Here is a 20,441-nt window from a genome sequence, read left to right as displayed (position 1 = left end):
TACACACATACACACACACACACACACTTTTTTTTAACAAGTCTAAATGTATTTATAAAACCAGGTTTCATTTTCTCTGTTTTGCTTTCTCAAGCAGAGTTTTCTGGACCTAACAAATCCCACCCCCCAACCGCCAATCTTGTATGACCCCATCAAGCCAGGCATCTGTAATATAGGCTGTCTCCTATTTACTGCCTGATGGACACTAATGACTATCTATTTGCTTTAACTGTGAGTGGTAAAAGCCTGTCAAACTCAGGCACCCTGGCCGAAGACAGACAGAAGAGTCCCTATAGTTGCCCCTGCCCAAAACACTGACATCTCTAGATGCCAGGCAGGCAGGTGGCTGAGTATTTCTTGGGCACTTTCTACATGTTGGACAGGGTGCTGAGCACTTTATCTGGGTTATCTCATTTAATCCTTGTGACAACCCCATCAGGTAGATCCTATGATTACCCCCATTTTACAGAGGAGGAAACTGAGACTTAGAGAATGTTATGGAAAGCCTATAAAGAGTAGGTGTCATATGAATAGAGTGTTACAGGATAACTAGCAACTAGCCAGGGGTTCAAAGAGAGGAAGGCCACCCAAGCAAACTGAACAACACGGATGAAGCCATGGAAATGAGGAAGACTACAGCTGGCCCTTGAACAATGAGAGTGTGAACTGTGCAGGTCCACTAATACCTGGATAGTTTTCCATAGTAAATGCGACAGTACTGCACGATCCATAGTTGGTTGAATCTGTGGATGTGACCGAACCACAGATAGAAGGGCTATCTATAAATTACAGGTGGATTAACCTGTTGTTCAAGGGTCAACTATACTGTGTGTCTGGGGAAAGGTACAGAACAGGACGGCTTAGGCACACGGTACTTAGGTAGAATTGCCTAAAAATAAATCTGGGAAGGTTAGCCAAGGCCAAATTGTGAAGGGACTCAAATTTCATGCTCAAGCGTTTGGGCCTCTGACTCCAGGGACTGGACAAGTAACAAAGGAGGAAAGTGAGCAGGTGTGAGACAATAAGGAGTGGTGAGGACGGTGGCAAACGGGAAGGTACACACCCTTCAGTATGTAAAAGTATTCAAATTCTTTTTTTTTTTTTGGTAAGTGTGAGCTGAATTTGGCTCTTAGAACATCAGCTTACAAACACTAATAGTGAGAAGCTGATAAGATGCTTAACAAGGGAATCATGTAGTTGGATCTCTTATTTTAGAGAGCTCCTCTGGCAACAGCGTGGATGACAGGCTCTGTGGGACAAGACTGAGGGCAAGAAAACCACTGGGGAAGAAGATGCAGGAAAGCAGCAAGAGATGATGCCAGGCAGGGCCCGGGTGACGGCAGTGGGGGGACAAAGTAATGGATCTGAGAAGGAAACATTAAGGAGAAAGAAACTGGCAGGACTTGAAAGCAATCAGGATGTAGGGGCGGAACGGTATGGGGGTTTTAAATATAATACCCAGGTTTGTGGTACAGACCACAGGGCAAAGATTTTTGTTAAACCCAGGGGGTAAGGGAGAAGAAGATAACGAGAGTTATTTTAGACAGGCTGATGGGCAAAGCTTTGACATTTCTGCTACCAAGCGAGGCCCACAGGGCTGATATGGGTCTTGGTCAAGACGCTTTGCTATCTGCATGGCTGAACAGCTGATGGGCCCACCCAAGATGTGCTCTTCAGCTACTGCAGAGGACAACCTCTGCTGTATTACACAGGGGTGACCAAAAGCTCCCGGAGGTCCTAAGACTGGTGCCTATCCCCATGCTGTGCCAGGACACCCACTGATGCATGAGGTCACCAGATACTAGGTGTGATGGTAAATTTTGTGGGGCCATGACTGGGCCATAGAGTGTCCAGATATTTGATCAAACATTACTCTGGGTGTGTCTGTGAGAATGTTTCTGGATGTGATTAATATGGAATTTGGCAAACTGAGTAAAGCGGACTGTCCTCTTCTATGTGGGTGGGCCTCATCCAATCAGTTGAACGCCTGAATAGAACAAAAAAGCTGACCCTCCACAAGTTATAGGAAACTCCTCCTGCATTACAGTTTGAGCTGGGATATCAGTCTTTTCTTGCTTTCAGACTGGGACTGAAACATTGGCTCTTCTTGGGACACGAGCCTGCTGGCTTTGGAACTGGAACTACACCAGCAGCTCTCTAGCTTGCTGTCTATAGATTTAGGGATTTCTCAGCCTCCATAATCATGTGAGCTAATTCCTTATAATAAATCTCTTTATTACACACACGCACGCACACACACCCTGTGGCGGTTCTGGTTTTCTGACTGATAAACCATATCAAAAAGGAGCAGGCCAGAACCCTGGCCCCTTGTCATCAGAGCTGGCTGGGCCAGCACGGGCTGCATGAAGAGTTACCTGAGTCTGAATGGGTCTAGTTCTCTCATGTAGGTTGGCCAGGAGAATATAAAACAAAGACAGGAGATGAGAGCTCCCCATTTACTGAGCACCTATTGTATGCTAGTCACACTGCTGGGGGCTTTTCATAGAGCATTTATTTAAGCCTCACAGCAGGCCTAAGAGTTGGGCTCAAATATCCTCACTTTGTAGACAGAGAAACAAGGTTCAGGGCTTTAGCCAGTTACATAGCTGGCCTAGATGCAAATATGATTCCATCCTACTAAAGAGCTGTGTTCTCAGCACTCTCTACACTGCCTCCCTAGCCAAGTGCCTCCTCTAGGGATGGAAGAACAGCCAGGAGTGGAGAGAGGATGAATTTGACCATAGCATGCAAACTCCAGCTTGCATAGTCTAGTCCCAAAGTCCACAGGCGCCAGCCCTTCAGGGGACGAGATTGGCCAGGTATGGGCTCATGGAGGGGTGCGGTTTGATGTGTGGGACATGCATCCCACCCAGGCACTAATGAGTCATGCCAGCCTGGGATTCCTGGGGGAACTTGCAGCTCTGGAAGGAGTTCAGCCCTGCCCTCTCTCTTTGTATCTCTGTGATCCAGGGGGTCCTGGCACCAGGATGTGGTGCCTCCTGTCCCAGAACTGGCTGGGTACCCATGGCACAGAGTCACCAGCTCTGTCTCCACTCTGTGCTGAGCAAATCAATCTAACTTATCCAGAAGGGGATTAAGCTGGGCGCTACAGATGCGGTCAGCAATCTCCTCTAACAGGTTTACCTGTTCTGACCAAACACCAACTGCACGTGTCTGTAAGCGAGTGTATGTATGAGAGACTGTTCATAGGTGTGTGCCTGTGTATGAGTGTGTATACCTGTGTAGCTCTCCTTGGTTTTCACACTCAGTATGGATTTTGCTACAGAAATATGCCTGCATCTTCCAGAAGGTCCTCTGAGTCCAGTCCCTGGCACTGCAGGACTCTTGGGCAGGGCAGCTGGGAGATGGCTCCAGTACCACAGATCTACTTAAATCCCACATGAGCAGCTTTTCCTGGAGCCCAGGCCTTCCTCATTTGTCAGGAACTCCCCCCTCCTCCCGGGGGCAGACTTATTCACATGCAAAGCCCCTCACAGAAAGGCCAGGCCAGCAGAGAGGAACATTAGAGAGTTCAAGCTCGCTCTGCTCGCAAGCAACACAGGCCAATAAATCGAAGACAAGGTGCTGAGGCAAGGGATACGACTTTATTTGGAAAGCCGGCAGACTGAGAAGACGGCAGACTAAAGTCTCAAAATAACCATCTTATCGGGGTTTGCATGCCAGTTTCTTTTATAGCACAGAGAGGGGGAGGAACCGAGGAAGTAAAGTAAAAAGGCCATACGTTTTGCAAATATCCCCTGGAATGGCCAGCCTCGGGGAGGGGATGTGTTAATTTCTTCTGTCTTGCAGCCATCAGCGGGTGGACAGGGTCTGGATGTTTCCCTGATCAAAGGCATTTTGGTATAACATTCAGGCAGGGGGCATGGTTCCCCGAGGCAGGCCATTATGTATAGACAGTATCCTTTTAGTGAACAAAAGCAATGGGAAGCAAAGGTTAAAGTAAAAGAAACAGATCCAACATGTAGTCAGATATGGCTCTTCCTTGTTACAGGAGAAGCCCAGAGAGGGCAAATTCCAGCCCTTAAATGGGCAGGGCCGGGAACTAGCTCCCTGCCACCTTAATATCTGCTCAATAACTTAAGGCAATTTTTAAACGAAGTGGGCAAACGCCCTCCCTCAGCAGGTAACAGGAAGATAGACCCTTTCTCTCGGCTGCTGCTTCCGGGGCAGCCCTATTTCTGCCACCAGGAGATGCCTTCAAGGTGTGGACTCTCTCAGCAATATCAGGGCAATATTAACTGAACCCAAAACCAAACAGCACTCTGAACAGACATACTCAATGTGCAAATGGGCAAGACAGGCCCATAAGCTATCCGGGGTGCCTTTTGCAGTTTACCCTTCTGGAAGCCAACCTGCTCAAAAAAATTGTGCTGCAGGCATCTTACTGAGGAAAAGGAGTGGCAGACCATTGACCATTTAGTTGTGGAGCTCTCACAGGCCGCACGGAGCTAGGATTTGAGACAGAGGTCCCGACCACTGTTCTCTGCTGCCCACCACCTGGACTAAATCACCTGTGGGGTCCTTCAGAGTTCACAACCCAAGGCCACACTGGTCAGTTGTGCCAGCCTGCAGAGAGCACACACGCTCTTGTCAATCAACACTGCAAACAACATTGCAATCAACATTGCATCACCCAGCACTGCTGGGTGCTGACTGGAAGCTTAGCCTGGGGCCGCCAACTCCCAGTTCCTGGGAAAGCCCTGATGAGATGAAGCAGTGTTGGAGGGGGCAGAGCTGGGGATGTGAAGCCAAGGGGCCGGAGCCCAGGAGTGCCTCTGGGGCCTCGAGGAGGTGAGGGCGTGGCCAAGTCACTCACAGAGTCTGACACATGATGCCCATGTCCACTCCGAGCTGGGCACGCTCTGAGGACGTGACTCCAGCCAGCTGCAGCCCTTGCCCGGGGCCATCACTGTACCTCTCACGCCTCCTGAACACAGGCACTGGGGCAGAAAGAGAAAACACTACACATAGATTTATCTCAAATATGTACAAACCCACTGCTGCCTTCAGCAAAGACTAGGGAGGCTGGAAGCCAATCGTGGTTTCTCATAAACAACTGAGGCATTACAGTGTATGGGCTTTGAGAAAATCCTGCAGAAAGCCCCATCCAGAGGCCTCTCAGAGCCCTTCCCAGTGACATGTGGGGGGGGCTTGGGAATCATCCAGCTGCACCATGCCTGCCCAGCCCCCCTCCTGCCCGCTCGCCCCTCCTGCCTGCACGAAGAAGCTCTGGCTGGCCTATGTGTGCCTGTGCAGAAGCATCCACCATGCATATCCCTGCTGCTTACTCTCCATTTGCACCCTCTCAAGAGTCCACTCTTCGCTCTTCCCTGCCAGGCTCTGTTCCCTGGAAGGAGGCTCCTGCCTATAGCATCACCCAGCCTCCCTTGGTAGGGCTCAGCCAATGGGAGGCATGGCAGAAAATCGGAGCATAAGAGGAGAATGGTGGGGGGACACATCTCTGGCAGTATGCCATGTCCTTCTGTGACTATCGCTCCTGCCAGGCTGCATCACTTCCAAGACTCAGGCTCTCTCCTACCTTGGTAACACTATTTCTTCCCTTGTTCCACCAGCCCTAGGTGTGGCAGAGCTTCCTCGCATTGTGAGTCTCTGGACACCGCACCATTCTTGACCTTTAATTCCGTCTTTACCTCTTCGTTATGGCCTCTCTATGTGAAACAATGGGGTAAGTCCTAATTTGTGCCAGTTCCCTTCTGATAGGTATGAATGTACATGTCTATATGATGCACGTGTGTGTGTGAGTGTGGGTACAGGCAGGCTATATACACGTTCAGCCCTGTGCCTGCATCCCGATACACACACGTGACTCAGCTTTTCCCTGAACTTCCAAGGCTGACAGAAGGAAACCATCTGTGGGCGTCCATCTCTGTATCCAAGAATTCCCAGTACCTGCTCCCATCCTGATGCCGTTTTGAAATGTTTAGTCTAGGTCTCTGCCTGACCCTACTCGATGGTAAACTCCTTGAGCGCAAGGAAAGAAGGGGGGAGTGGGAGACAGCAGGAAGGAGGAAGGGAGACGAAAGGAGAGAGGAGCAGAAGAAAAAGCTGACTACCATTCATTGAATACCTGCTATGGAGCCATTTCTCTATTCTAAAGACCATGTAGATAATCAGTCTCATTTTACAAGTGGCAAGCCCGGGCTCATAGGTCAGGGGAACAATTCAAAAACCACACAGCTAATGAGCAGTGGAGAATCATTCAACCGTAGGTGAGTGCAGGCCCTGCCCCATCCCAGGCCACCGTGCTGTTTTGTTGCCCCCCCTGCCAGGACCATAGTTACAGCCAAATAGCAGGTGCTCAATCAATGCTTGTAAAACTGAACTGAATCTGAGAAGGAAATCCAATGGCATGCTTAAGTCCAAAGAGAAAGCTCACAGTCCTGGAGAGGGCCAAACTGCTCAAGGCCTGAGCTCAGGTCGTCTTGAACAACACACAGATGGTGTCGGTGGCTGCAGTCCTACAGAAAACACCAGGGCTTCCCCGGAACTGCTTCGAGGCCGGTCCTTAGTCAAAGCCAGGGTGTTGGTAAGTTGCCAGACAAGGGCTTTCTGATGGTCAGATACATGGTTGAGAATCAGAGCATCAGGAGAACTGAGCTGCTAACACATCCCTCAGCCTACTCCCGAGCAAGGCTGGGGTGGGAACTCAACGGCAGATAATTTGCAGACAGTCTATGTCACTGATAGAAACTGAAATGCCAGGTGACTAAGTAGACAGCAATGAGGATGCTTAATAATTATAATAATAATGATAACTAGACATCCTCTGAAGGTCAGATGGCTCAAAGTTTGGGATCTGTTTGGGACCCAAAGTGGGGCCTGGGCACACCTGCTCCATCATAGTGACCAGATGTCATCCTGGTCCCTTGTCTACCCCTGCTACTCCCCAGCCATTAGTTAATTTCTAGGCCCCTAAAAATCTTGCGGTTGTCTGGCCTCAGAAGTACCCGCCTATCTTGCCAAAACTAGTGAGAGCTCCTGCTAAGCTGCCCGCAGGAAGAAGCTCCATCTTCACAGCAACCCTAAAGTGTGATATATAGTGAACAGAGGAAAAACTGAGGCTAGGCCAATTTGCCAGCAGTCACGCAGCTGGTAAGTGATGGAATGGGATTCGAACCCAAGTCTGCCCTGTTCCAAATCCTGCCATCTCTGCCACACCCAATGATGCCAATGCCCTCCAATCCCATTCAAATGCCACAGTGCTTCTTATCCCCAAAGTAGAAGCGTGTAGGTCTCCCTAAGGAGCCACTGGGAGCGAGGTGACAGTGGCTCAGAGACAGACACAAAACATCTCCAGATCGGCAGAGCCGGCCCCCACGGCACTGAGTCAGGGCTCACTGTGGGCAGCCTGGTCTCTCCACGATGCCGGCTCTCCACAGCAGCTATTTATAAACCTCATTTGTACAAACAGGACAGCGTATTCTGGCTTTTTCCCTGCACTTTAAATAACCAAGTTATGGATGACGGAAACAGAATGGAAATGTTATCCAAGCCCAGGTTTTCCCCGGGCGCACGTCTCTATATCCGATAGCTTCTCCTGCTGCCACTTCTAATAGACTCCTCTCCTCTCTGCCTCATTATCTCCTGCTCTCCTTTGTGCTCCTAAACAAAGGCAAGATGGGCACATAGCCAGGGCTTGCTTACCCCCGACCTGGCAGAGGGAGCAGCCACGCTCCCAGGCCCCTCAGGAAATGATAGTACAAAGACCTAACATGGATTGAGCCCTTCCTTACTAGGTGCCAGCACTGTACGTTGTCTCATTCAATCCTCACCATTCCCCATGCTATGACCCCTATTGTACAGATAAGGAAACAGGCTTAGAGAGGTCAAGCAGCTTGCCCAAGGTCACACAGCTGGAAAGTGATGAAGCCAAGACTCCAACTGGGGCAACCTGACCCTGGCATCCAGGCCTCTGACTATAGCCTGTTGGTTCAGGCCCCTGGCCACAGCTAGTCAGCCCTAACAAACTCCAGTGGTGATCCCTAACACCAAGGTAATGGCTCCCAAGGGAGGCCAATATTCAAAGAGGCAGAGGATGACCATGGGATCTCCCAGGGCCCTCTGCAAGCCAAATCTGGAGGCACTGAGCCCATGGCAGGTGTAATATGAAAGGAGAGCTCTGACCAGCCATTTGGTCTCACCCTTACCCTCAGTAATGGTTTTCAATCATTCAGTCAGTCATTCAACAAACATTTGCGGAATATCTACTCCATGCCAGACCCGGTGCTGCATGCTGCTCATGCAAAGGTAAAGATGACACAGTGTTGTCCTCAAGATGCTCAGCCAGTCAGGAAGACAGATGAGAACGCAGTGGCCGAGTCAAAGGCACCCACACGCCCAATGAGGTGCAGAACTATCCCTGCCCAAGACGTGCGGTTGCCACCCTACTGCCGTTCCGCGTGACTTGAAAACTTCCATCTTTTCCCCAATCCATCTTCTTTTCCCCTGGCATTTCCCTTGTTTTAATTAGTAGACAAATAGGACCTGTGCAATCCTTGCCGGCTTCTTGATGAGTTCTCCATGCTGTGCTTACAAATGCAACTGCAGACAAATTGCTCCTGCCACCTGTCCAGGGAGATATGCTGGTGGCCTTTAAATGTCTGATTCTGTTGATGCCCCTTATGTAGCAGGGTCCCATAAGGAGTCTGCCCGAATTTTCTTCAGTGTGGGAGGAAAACAGCTCAATGCAGTGGAGACAACAGGGGTGGGGAGCCAGCAGGCCTGGTTCGGGTCCTGGCTTTGCCATTGTCTTCTGAGTGACCCCAGGCAAGGCTGTTAACTTCTCTGAACCTCCATTTCCTTACCTTTAAATAGAGGAGATTGGATGAGGCACTCCACCAGGTCCCTTCCAAAGTCCCAGGGAGCATCACTGTGGCTCTCAGCCCACAGCCTGGTGCTTTCTATATAACACAAAAGAATGTGTGAAGAATTCTGTTGGTGAGGCAGACCCTGGCCCCACCAGCTGGAGACTTGGGCACTCTGGTACCTGGATAAAAGCATGAGATTCTGAGCGGGCAGACCTGGGCACTCCTGGTTCTGCCACAGAGCAGCTCTGAAACACTGGGCGAGTCAGTGAACCTAAAGGAGCCTCAGTTTACTCATCGGTAATATGATGACAACAATACTTTCTTCGTTGGGTTGATGTGAAAATTCATTTGAAATAATGTGATAGTTGGCATATGGCAAAGCTCTGGGTGCAGTCTCCTGGTCATTTTTTTCTGTGTTGCCTCTGTTGTCCTACAGGGCCAAGTTCCGATGTCCTAGGGCTGACCCCTTGTTCCCCTGGGCTCCAATTTCCAGGGCTGGGCCCTGAGCCGGTGCCACTCCTCAGGGAGCACGGCCCTGCTCTGCCCCAGCCGGATGGCTAGGCCCAGCTGCCATTGGCCGGACCTTCTGAGCTCCCACAGAAGGTCCTGCTAGGTCCGCCTGACCAACTGGTATGCAGTAACTTCCTCCTTGGAAGTGCGGGTACAGCCTACTGGCAGATGTGTTCCAGACCTCTTCTGCCACCTCGGTGACCCAGGCCCACCCAACCTGACCCGTAAGTGCATTTCCTGCCTGGCCCACTACTTCACTCTGTTTCTACCCTGGGGACCATGTACCATGCTGGGCTCTGCCCTGCTCCCTGCTCACTCAGAAACATGCGTTTCTGCCCATTCCCTCACTTCCTGCAACTGCTTCTGGAGTGCCCACAAGAGTCACATGAAATCACCAGGAGGCCCTTTACCATGTGGAGAGTAGTCCCTCCCCAAGGAGCTCCAAGCCCCTCACCCACATCCTGTCCAAACACATACACAGTAACTCATGGGTTGGTCCAAGCAAGCTGGTCTTTCAATCTCCATTCCCTCTCCAACTATTCTGGACTATTCTTTGAAGGAGTCTGTACAGGGAAAGACCTGAATTATCAAGACCTTGGGCTAGCCTGGGCCCATGGAAAAGACCACCCAGCAAAAAGAATAAGAAAAGGTTTCATTCATGGAGTCCCAGGCACTTTATATATATTACCTTGTTGAACTTGACCCAACAACTCAGTGACACAGGTACTGCTCTCACCTTTATTTTACCAAAGACAATCAGACCGGTTAGCAAAGTTCCCAAGATCATAACACTACTAGGTACCAGGCCAGGCTGTCCAGCCGGGTCTGCCCCAAGGCCCAGTGCTAAGCCACGTTGCTGTCCCACCTCCCAAGGGAGGCAAGGCAGGCTAACCTGGCAGGGCGGGGAGAAGAGGAAGGGGTACAGAGCTTCCCTTCCTTTGTCTGCCATCATCGCTCAAGACCTGATTGGACACGGCTGTTCTGGTCTCTGCTAATTCCTGCCTCCCCTACATCAGGTTCTTCCTCTATAGCTCTTCTGTCGAGAAAACCAGACCTTCAGCAACTCGAAACCTTGGAAAGAAAGATTGAGACAAAGGGAAAAGTCCCCCGGTGTCTACATGCCACTTAGATAGATCACAGCTAGAGAGATTCTCCAAAGACAAGGCTTTACAGAGTTTGCTAATGGGGTTCAGCAAAACGATGTTTTGCTTCATACATGGTGGTCACACACAGGGCTTCTTTCACCACCACTGTGGCTTGTTCAATTCCTTCAAGGCAGAACTGTGTGTCAGGAAAGAACAGGGCTTGGCTAAGCCAGTCAGCATCATTACCTAAACTTCTTTACTTTCCTGGAATGCATGCGATGCCCACGCTCCCTGGATCTCCCAGGTCGTCTCATGCAGTTACATTTCACTCTCTACAGTGAAGGCTCGCTATGGGTCAGGCATTGTTGTAAGTGCTTCATCAATATTAACTCAGCCAATCCTTCTAACGACTCTGGGGGATAGGTGCTACTATTAGTCCTATTCCAAAAATAAGGAAACTGAGGACAGAGAAGTTGTATAACTTGCCCAAGGTCACACAGCTAGTAAGGGGCAGAGCTGTGATTCAAACCCAGACAGTCCAGTGCCACAGTCTGTATGTTTAACCACTGTGCTACCCCAGTCTGCATTTGCTAGGGAGCGTTCCATATACAAACACAGGCAGATATATCATTATACATTTATAACACGTTTAAAATGGATTGCCAAGTCAGAAAAAAAAAAATCCCTTCTCTAACCATGCTTCTTAGGAGAGAGTTTAGAAATTGTGGTCACCCAGAGACAGGTGATCACGTTTTTAAGGGGAAAACATTGTGTAGGTCTGCATGGTGTCTAGACAGAAAGCTGAGGAGAAAGGATTTGTCCATGTGCATCTCCAGGGCTGCCCAGGGAAGAGTAGCATGATTTGAGGTGACGGCTCCAGCCCGGCCGTGGAGGAGAGCCAGCCACGAGGCTGGCCAGGGCTGGAAAAAAGAGCTTTTAAAGCAATGCTGCCCAAAATCTAGTCCTTGGACTTCCTGCAACAGGGTCACCTGAGGATTCTGTTACAAACACAGATTCAAAACCTTACCCCAGACCCATGAATGGGAATCTCTGGGGAGCAAGGGAGGAAGGAATGGGAGGGGTTATAACCCCCAACCCTGAATCTATAACAAGACCCCCGGGGGTTCCAATGACAGGGAAGTTTGGAATCCTCTGCTGTAAAACCTGACGTCTCTATTTGCCGTAAGTGTCTGTGCCCCAAGCACTCGGCCACCAGAATAAACCATGCCCTACAGCCCAGCCCCAGATACACGGCGGAGTACGATCTGATACTGATATAATCTATTAACATCAATCATGAGCGCTACTGGTTATTAGCATTTACTGCGTGCCAGACACTGCTAGTGTGTTCCCTATCTTATCTGTGCGCATTCTCATCACAGCCTTGTGCTGTAGTTGTGGCCACCCTTGATTTGCTGATGATGAAACTAAGGCTTAGAGAGTCTGGGTGACTAGCTCAGGGCTACACAAAAAGCAAGCAGCGGAGATGGAATTCAAACCCGTTCCGTCACTTTGACCGTTCTGGCTCTGAGCACAAGGTCAGTGCTGCAAGCAGGCCACCCTCTGCCATCATCCCCAGCGCCACACTGGGGTTGGGAAGGCCACCGGGTGAGGAAGCTGCTCTTCCAGATGCGCATCCATTTCAGCCGATCCCCCAGGGGCATCTGTCCTCCTATTCTGACACCAGCCAACGTGCTGGGCCAATACCAGCTCCATTAGGCCCGAGTCTGCAGGATGGGAGAGGCCAGGGTGTCATCACCTGAGGCAAACACTTTGATGCTGGAAAAAACAAGCCTGAGGCCTCAGAGCCTGAGGGGCTCCTCTGGGGACCTCACACAGCTGGCCTTCTGCTGATGGAATGGCGTCCACTGACCTGTGGGGGAATCCTCAACTTCCAAGATGTGTGCCTCAGGAAGGCTGCTCACCCTTTCCGCAAATCTGTAAATGGTAACAATGACCACGGCCTCACTGGGTGTCCGGGAGGATTACAGTTGACCATATGGAAAAGGTGCTTTCCCGGCCCCCGGAACACACACTGTAGGTGCTCAGACCTCCCCCGCTTTCTCCTCCTTTTTCTTGGTATCATCCCCATCTGGACAGCGCTGCCAGATCTCCTACCCCAGCCCTCAGGACAGAAATTCCAAGAACCTGGGGGCTCCTTTGCTGGCAAGGGTACCCCATATCCGCCCACCCTCCCACCGTCAGAGCTCTGGAGGCCCTCAGCCTTCCTGTTTACTCAGCCCAGGATGTAGGCTTCCCAGCGGCAGGGCCGTAACTGTCTTGCTCTGTGCTCTTTCCCTGGGCTGAGAGAGTGCCCGGCAGGTAGTAGGTGCTCAGCTCATGCTGAATGAATGAATTCAATCATCTGACAAAAGGGAACTGTGCATTGGCTCTGCATGGGGCCCAGTGCTGATAACAAATCCATCTGGAGCTTGCGCTTCTGCCCTCACATCTGACACCCAGGCTCCCTCTCAAGGGCTCCAGACTGATGGAAGGCACCTTCCTACCCACCGTGCTCCTCTTGCCTAGAAGTGTGGCTAAGTCAGCAGAGAAGCCTCACTCTTCTTCTCCCTTCACTTTTGTCCTGGGGACAAACCTTCCCGAGAGAGATGCTCAGACCATGGCCTCCTGGAACTTGCCATGTAGGCCCAGAGTTGGAGCTAAACCCAGAGGCCTCTCCTGACAAGGAAGCAAGTAGCCGTCTCTTGGTCTGGCCACCCCTCCAGAGAGCTGTCCTGACACATTCTTACTGCTCACATCCTCCTGCAGGAAAATCCACTTTCAACACAGGAAGAGACACAGGCCTGAGCCAGAGAAGCCTCACGCTCACCTCTCAGAAGGCCCCAGGAGGACCCAGCTCCAACAGTGGAAACACCACGCAGTCGTGAGGTTGGATTGCTAGGAGCACAGAGGGAAGCGGTCCACAGGGAAGCCTGAGAAGGGTTCCAGGGCCCCTGGCTCCCCACCAATGAACTAATGGATCCATCTCAACTACTTCAGTTTATTTACTGATTCATTAAAGACTCTCCTCAAAAGTTGGAAAAAAAAAAAAAAATGTCATGAAGAACCTAGGGGTAAGAGAGGAATAAAGACACAGACCTACTAGAGAACGGACTTGAGGATATGGGGAGGGGGAAGGGTGAGCTGTGACAAAGCGAGAGAGAGGCATGGACATATATACACTACCAAACGTAAGGTAGATAGCTAGTGGGAAGCAGCCACATAGCACAGGGAGATCAGCTCGGTGCTTTGTGACCGCCTGGAGGGGTGGGATAGGGAGAGTGGGAGGGAGGGAGACACAAGAGGGAAGACATATGGGAACATATGTATATGTATAACTGATTCACTTTGTTATAAAGCAGAAACTAACACACCATTGTGGAGCAATTATACCCCAATAAAGATGTTAAAAAAAAAAAAAAAAAGCTGGAAGAGGAAAAATTTCACGCCAAGCTGGTGGGTAATCCCCATGTTTGTGTGACGTGCTAGCTTGGAAGTATTTTCTGCTGCTGTCGTTGTTCGTCCACTAAACTGCATTGTTGCTGGGTCCCAGAACACGGGCATAGGCAAGAACGAGGATCTGCCCTGGCCCTGGCTCAGGAAAGCCTACAGGTATTTCCAAAGAATGACCACAACCTCTTCAGTAGAAGGTAAACAGAATTTGGTGATTACGGGCAGGAAACCTGTTCTCCATTCCAGAGAAGAATGGACCTTTAAAGGACACAATTAATAGAGTTCTCAGTAGAGAACTCAAGGAACCTCCACAGGGAGCTCATTTTCTTGCCAAAAGTCTGGATGATGCCTTAAAACTTATTGAGCAACCAGAATTAACAAATCAAGTGGACATGGTTTGGATAGTGGGATGCAGTTCTGTTTATAAGGAAGCCATGAGCAGGCCAGGCCATCTTAGACTATTTGTGACAAGGATCATGCAGGAATTTGAAAGTGACACACTTTTTCCAGAAATTGATTTGGAAAAATACAAACTTCTCCCAGATATCCAGGTGTTCCTTCTGATGTCCAGGAGGAGAAAGGCATTAAGTACAGATTTGAAGTATATGAAAAGAACAATTAATGTGAAAGTGTCTTCTGATCTATTTCAAGCCTCCTCCTGCCCCTCCCCCAAATTATGTATTTTTTGTTGTAGAGACATTTGTTGATTTTAGATCTATGGATAATTATTTCTAAGCAAAGTACTTTTACTCCTCATTAATCTTAACTAGACTGTATCAGATACCATTTGTGAAACATTTCTTTGCTGTAACTGCCTGAATGCCCATCAGGAGTCAAGAATAGGTGACCAGCACCTGCCAAGGGTAGAACATCTACCAAGACAGCCCGAAGTGGGAGAGTCCCCTGGTAGCATGAGCTGAAACCAGAGCCTATAGAGCTAGGAGCTAGGCAGATGGGTCCAAAGGTCAGAAATGGATTACAAACAGAAGAGCTAGCATTCAGTTATTAAAATTAGATCAAAACAGGGACTGTGAATTACTTTATATCACACTCCTTAAAAAAATTCTGTTCACTCAGACCAGGAGTCAATAAGTTGAGAACTCCAGGATATTCCACAGGGGTAGTAAAGAGACAGGTACGAGACTACCTTTTCTGCTGTTAAAGGAGAAGGTCTAAGACCTTACAAAACTTTGTTTCTGATCTTCAATGAGATTGCATGGAATGTTACAATGATAGAACAAGAACTGGCTGCTCTTTACAAAAAAGAATAATCTAATATCAAGCATAATGGCTAAAATTAAAACTTCAAAGAGGTAATAAATTGAGAGTGAATACTGCTAGAAACCAACATTAGTAAGTTAGAAACTAAACTTCACAGAATTAAAAAATGAAAATTAAAACATGTTTTACCCATTATGTTAGCGAAGATTTAGATTAAGTACCCAAAAAGAAGAAAAATAGCATTTTCTGCCTTATAAATTAGTACAACTTTTTAGAATGTAAGTTAGCAATATCAATTAAAATTCAAAATATTCTGGGTTTGGACCCAGAACTTCCACTTCTAGAAATGAATCCTGAACAAAGAAATGGACCCAAGAGTACTTGTTGCAACTTTTTTTTTCAAACTTGGGAACAGCCCAAATGTTGATTAATAAGAAATACCAACCAATATGTCTATAAAATGTAACATTTGCAGCAGCTAAAAAGAATGAAGTACTGACAGAAAAACGCCCCAAACTGCTAAGTAAAAGAAGCAAATTGTGTATAATACTTAAAATGTTTAATAAATGTTCATATGTGGGGAAAAGCATGCAGCAAACTGTTAAAAAAAAGAAAAGCCGGAAGAAAAGCTATGTCTGGATCTTAGGGAGCAAAACAGAACAGAACAAAACCAGAGCACCAAAGTGTTAGCAGGTGCTGCCAGAAGAGGGGTTGGAAGTAAAGAAGACAGCGTCTCAGGCTACCGAGGAAGTCGATGGTGGACCGGAATTTTCTTTACACAAACATGATGTATGGCTTTGGGACACAGCACCTGGCAGAGACGAGGGGCACCTCTATTCCCAGTACCAACCCCAGGGAGGGTAGAAGAGGGCACTGGGCCAGGGACCAGAAAGCCATGGTGGCACTGCAGCCCAGCCCTTCCCAAGCTGGTCAACCTAGGATGAGGGGCTTAACCTCTCTGGGTCTCTGCTTCCTTCTCTGAAAACTGAAGGAGTTGGACTAGATTATCCTAAACACATTTTGTGGTGCCATAAACTCTTTTTCACTTCCGTGTCAACATTTTAGACAGAGATAGTCAGTTCTGTCATCTTCTCCAGCGCTGAGACGGTGTCCTTGTAACCTTGGCAAAGGGCCCTGGAAGGCGCGTGATAATTGTTTCTCTGCCTCGTTGCTATGGAAACTTGCAACTCTTGCATCCCTGGTGCTAGGACAATAGCCTGCCTGGAACTCCTGGGTGGTTTAGGTTTGTTTTGTCCACATGCATTGTGGGCACACTGAAGTTTTCCCAGAGCTGAAGGTGGTGCCTTGCTGATATGAGTCACTGACGTTCCCCCTTTAATTACCAAGTTTCACCAGAAAGCTTGGGATCATGACAAGCGCGTTAGCAGCGCTGATGCTGCACCGAGGGGCTCCCACAATTAGCGCACCCCTAGGCCCTGGAAACTGATTCCTGATCTGCCTTCTGCAGGTTCCCCTTGGCTTGCTCTGAGACTTTGGGGTGACCCTTTATACTTTCCTGCCACCTCTAATGAGACATACGCTTCAAAAAGTTGCCCTCAACAAGCACTGAAAGATACAGCAGCACCTCTGTGTGACTCCCTCTGATCATGAAAACACATCAACTCAGCAGACACGTGTGTCAGAAAGCAGGTCTTCTAGTGCCCAAACAGAAAAGTGTAGTCGGCAGAAAGGCTGCTGATGGCGGTGCTGTATACTCAAATGCTGTTTTGTCAGAGAGGGAAAACGGGTTAGAAAAATCCTCCCCGTCTATAGCAACCCTATAAAATGCATCAGATTTGCTCCAAGGTTTGTGCAATGATACAACTCTCTTTTCAACAGTGGTAGTGAATTTGGAAACCAGAAATGTTGTCACTGAGGCATGCCGCCTGGCTCCTGAGGAAACAGAGCAAGCAACAGGCTTCCTGGCTTGCCCACATCCAGTCCTGAGACCGCAGCGTTCCCCACTGGCTGAGATTAATGGGGTGACACTGTGGCTGCCAACATTTCTCACTGTCCCACTCTGCACCTATAAGCTCTTTCACCCTCCCTCCCCAAACAGGGCAACCTGCCACCGCCTGAACAACTGCCTGCATTTCCACGCATGCTTCACACGCAGAATCAACCCCAACTCCTCCCTCTCACCTTCCCATACCTGGTTGGTCACCAAGTCTTCCTCAAACTCCACCTCTATTTCCTCCACTACTGTGCTAGTTCCCACCCACGGCCTTTCTCACCTGCACTCATCCAGTCATCTCCCAGTTGGACTCCTTGCCTTCAGCCTTACCCTCTCCAAGCCATCCTCCACCAGCGTGGTCTTTCTAAACCGCAGATCTCATCATGCCACGCTATTTATTGTTCTTCCGTGGCTCTCCAAGGCTTGCACCATCAAGTCGTAATCCATTAGCCCGACATATAAGGCCCTTCCTGCACTGGCCCCCGCCCCGGGCCACCACTGTGGGAACAGTTCTTCATCTAGCCCAACCCCCCTCCTCTTAAAACCTTCCCTCACTCTCTCTACCCTACCGGATAGAGCAAGTCATAGCCACCTCTGTGCTACCATAGCAACCTGGGCTTCCTCCCCTTAGCGCTCCTAGTTCCACATCTGCATGTTTCTTTAGATATCTGTCTCACCTCCAGACCATGAGCTCTTTGTGGGCAGGGACCCCAGCTTAGTCATTCTTGCAAAGAGCACGGTGCTGGCACACACTTAACCATTTTTCAATGAATGAATGAATAAAAAATACATGAATGAAGAACCTGCCATATGCTACTTGCTTTTCACATGCAAGTATAACTTTTCACATGTAGAATAACTCTTTCCACACCCTAGTTACAGAAAGCAAACAAGCCAAGCTCAAAGAGGAAGAACCTGGCTATCGAGAAGAGAATGTGGAGTGAAGAGGTGAAGAGTTAAGCTGCTTGGGTTCAAATCCTACCTCTACCATTTTCTAGCTGTGTGACTTCAGTCAACTTTCTTCACTTCTCTGAGCATCCGGAGGAAGAGTAAATAATCTGACCTTCCTCATAGGTTGTTGTAAGCATTAAATGTTACATAAAGTATGTGGGAAGGGTCTGGTGCGAGGCAAGTGCTCAATGTTAGTTACTATTATTAGGGAGGCACCGGCTTCCCAGGTATTTCTGCCATTTAGAGAACAATGAGCTCTGCCTGAATGGCTGCCGTGTCTTAGATGTTTCTAGAGCCTCCATTTCAGGAAGTTGTTGAGTTAATTCCAGCCTTGCTGATCTGTGACAAGTGTGGGTCCTCAGGCGCAGAACCCAAGGAAGGGTCTCAGGGAAAATGGCATCTCTGGCATAGGTGTCCACCATCGGAGCTTCATCCCCATCTCCTAATTGGGCCACCTCAGGCCCCAGTCCTGTGCCCACTCCCCTGGCTGGCTGAAATGACAGGGGCTCGGTGCAGGGTAAAGGGGGCTCAGTGGGGACTCTGGGAACCCTGCAGTCAGGAGATTGTCATGCCTTCAATATCTGGGTGGGGATGTCCCTTCTCTGCTACGGTCTTAGCCTGTTCAAGCTGCCAGATCAAAATACCTGTGTGGCTTAGAAACAACAGAAAGTTATTTCTGACAGTTATGGAGACAGGAATTCCAAGATCAAGATGCCAGCATGGCTGTGTTTTGGTGAGGGCCCTCTTCCTGGTTCATAGCCAGCACCTTCTCTCTGCATCCACACAGATGGAAGGGGCTGGGGATCTCTCTGGAGCCTCTTTCATAAGGGCACTAATCCCATTCCCGAGGGCTCCACCCCATAACCTAATCTCCTCCCAAAGGCCTCACCTACTAATACCATCATCTGGGGGGTTAGGATTTCAACATATGAATCTGGTGGGGGGGGACTCAAACATTTAGACCATAGCAGCTACCCTGTGCCCGTTGTCTGCACCATCTCTGCACAGGGTGGTCACTCACAAGTGTTGCTGGAGCCTTTTTCACCCTGGGGGAATGGGGTGAGGCAGGCCAGGGGTGTGGGGAAGGGGACAGGAAAGAGTGGCATGGGGAAGGGCCTGGCTTTAGCATTCAGCACACCAGCCCCGAGGCTCAGCTTCACCCCAGCCACCCACTGACCTGCACAAATTCCATCTCTCCCAGAGTTCCAGGCTTGTTCTTCTGTAAAGTGAAGGGCCCTAGGTTAGATCCCCGTCTCCTGCATCCTGTGGCTCAGGGACATGACCTGGGCTTCAAATGTGTTGCAGGGGGTGGGGTGGGGGGACGGGAGAGGGTGCAGCATTGTTTCCCATGTCCTTCCCCCTACCTCCCATGCTGGTGCTTTGGGCTCTGGTGGCTTCCGGAAACACCCGTTCTTCTTCAGACAGGAAAAGCCTTTTCTAAATAATTTTTCCTCTCTCTCGGTCCAAGCCAAGAAACCTGGAACAATAAAAAGCCAGCCCAGTCTTCTGTCATGATTGTCTGCAAACCTAATAAAAATGGATGCCTTGGGCTCTGGAATGGTGAACACGTGTGTCCCTCATCAGCCCGGAGGTCCTCAGGCTTCAGTATCCCCTCCAAAGAAAAGAAGCAGATGGCCAGTGGGCCCAACCAGGACACCAAGACCCCATGCATGTGGGTGGCCCAGCCTCCTCTGGCTCTCAGTTGTCAGCCTCAGAGAAACCAGGCACACTGTAATGGGAATGGAGGGGACCCAACCTTCCGTACACGTGGGGAGGGGTTGACTGTGTTCTGTGTGCCAGGAGTGCTGGGTCCTGCTGATTTATTTACAGAGACATACCTTCCCTATTATTAATAATGAAACACTTGGATATCTACAGAGGTCTTGCTCTGTGTCAGGCACTACACTAAGTGCTTTGGCTGCATCAAGTCCTAAAGCCATTTGGTTATTCAACCAAAAACTTAGTGAGCGCTCAGCGTGTGCCCGAAGCTGTGCTAGGCACTGGGGCACAATGTGAAGCCGTGGTTCCCTCACTCAGGGAGCTAACAGTCTAGGGTTATGGCTCTCAAACTTATGTGTGCATCCAGTGAGAATCACCTGGTGTGTAACTCTGGGCCACACCCCCAAACAGGAATCTTCACTTTTCTCAAGCACCTTATCTCTAATTCACACTTTGTGAAACACTGGTCTGGTACTATGGGAGAAATCTATTACCGTGCTCATGTTACAGATGAAGAAACTGAGGTTCAGAGAGGCTGAGTAACTTGCACTACATCACACAGCTCTAAGGGGCAGACCTGAATAGGGACACTGCTCTACCTGATTTCAGAGCCAATGTTCTTAATTACCACTCTACCCTGCCTTCCCAAACCTTACCCAAAGAATTATAGTCTTATCAAAAAAAAAAAAAAAAAAATGG

At 49.3% G+C, this 20,441-nt stretch overlaps 1 protein-coding gene and 1 pseudogene across 1 annotated transcript in view; one reads left to right on the top strand and one right to left on the bottom strand.

The window, feature by feature from the left end:
- The window catches only part of GALNT18 (polypeptide N-acetylgalactosaminyltransferase 18), a 338,519-nt gene that overhangs the window by 250,636 nt on the left and 67,442 nt on the right, over positions 1–20,441 (bottom strand). The gene's annotated exons all lie outside the window — the stretch shown is intronic.
- Positions 14,055–14,519, top strand: LOC112407705 (dihydrofolate reductase-like; annotated as a pseudogene).

Source organism: Neophocaena asiaeorientalis, unplaced genomic scaffold (genome assembly GCF_003031525.2).
Source record: "Neophocaena asiaeorientalis asiaeorientalis breed wild unplaced genomic scaffold, Neophocaena_asiaeorientalis_V1.1 scaffold504, whole genome shotgun sequence".
Classification (NCBI taxonomy): Eukaryota; Metazoa; Chordata; class Mammalia; order Artiodactyla; family Phocoenidae; genus Neophocaena; species Neophocaena asiaeorientalis.
The sequence above is the reverse complement of the archived record's forward strand: the minus strand, read 5'-3'. Positions and strand labels throughout refer to the sequence as shown.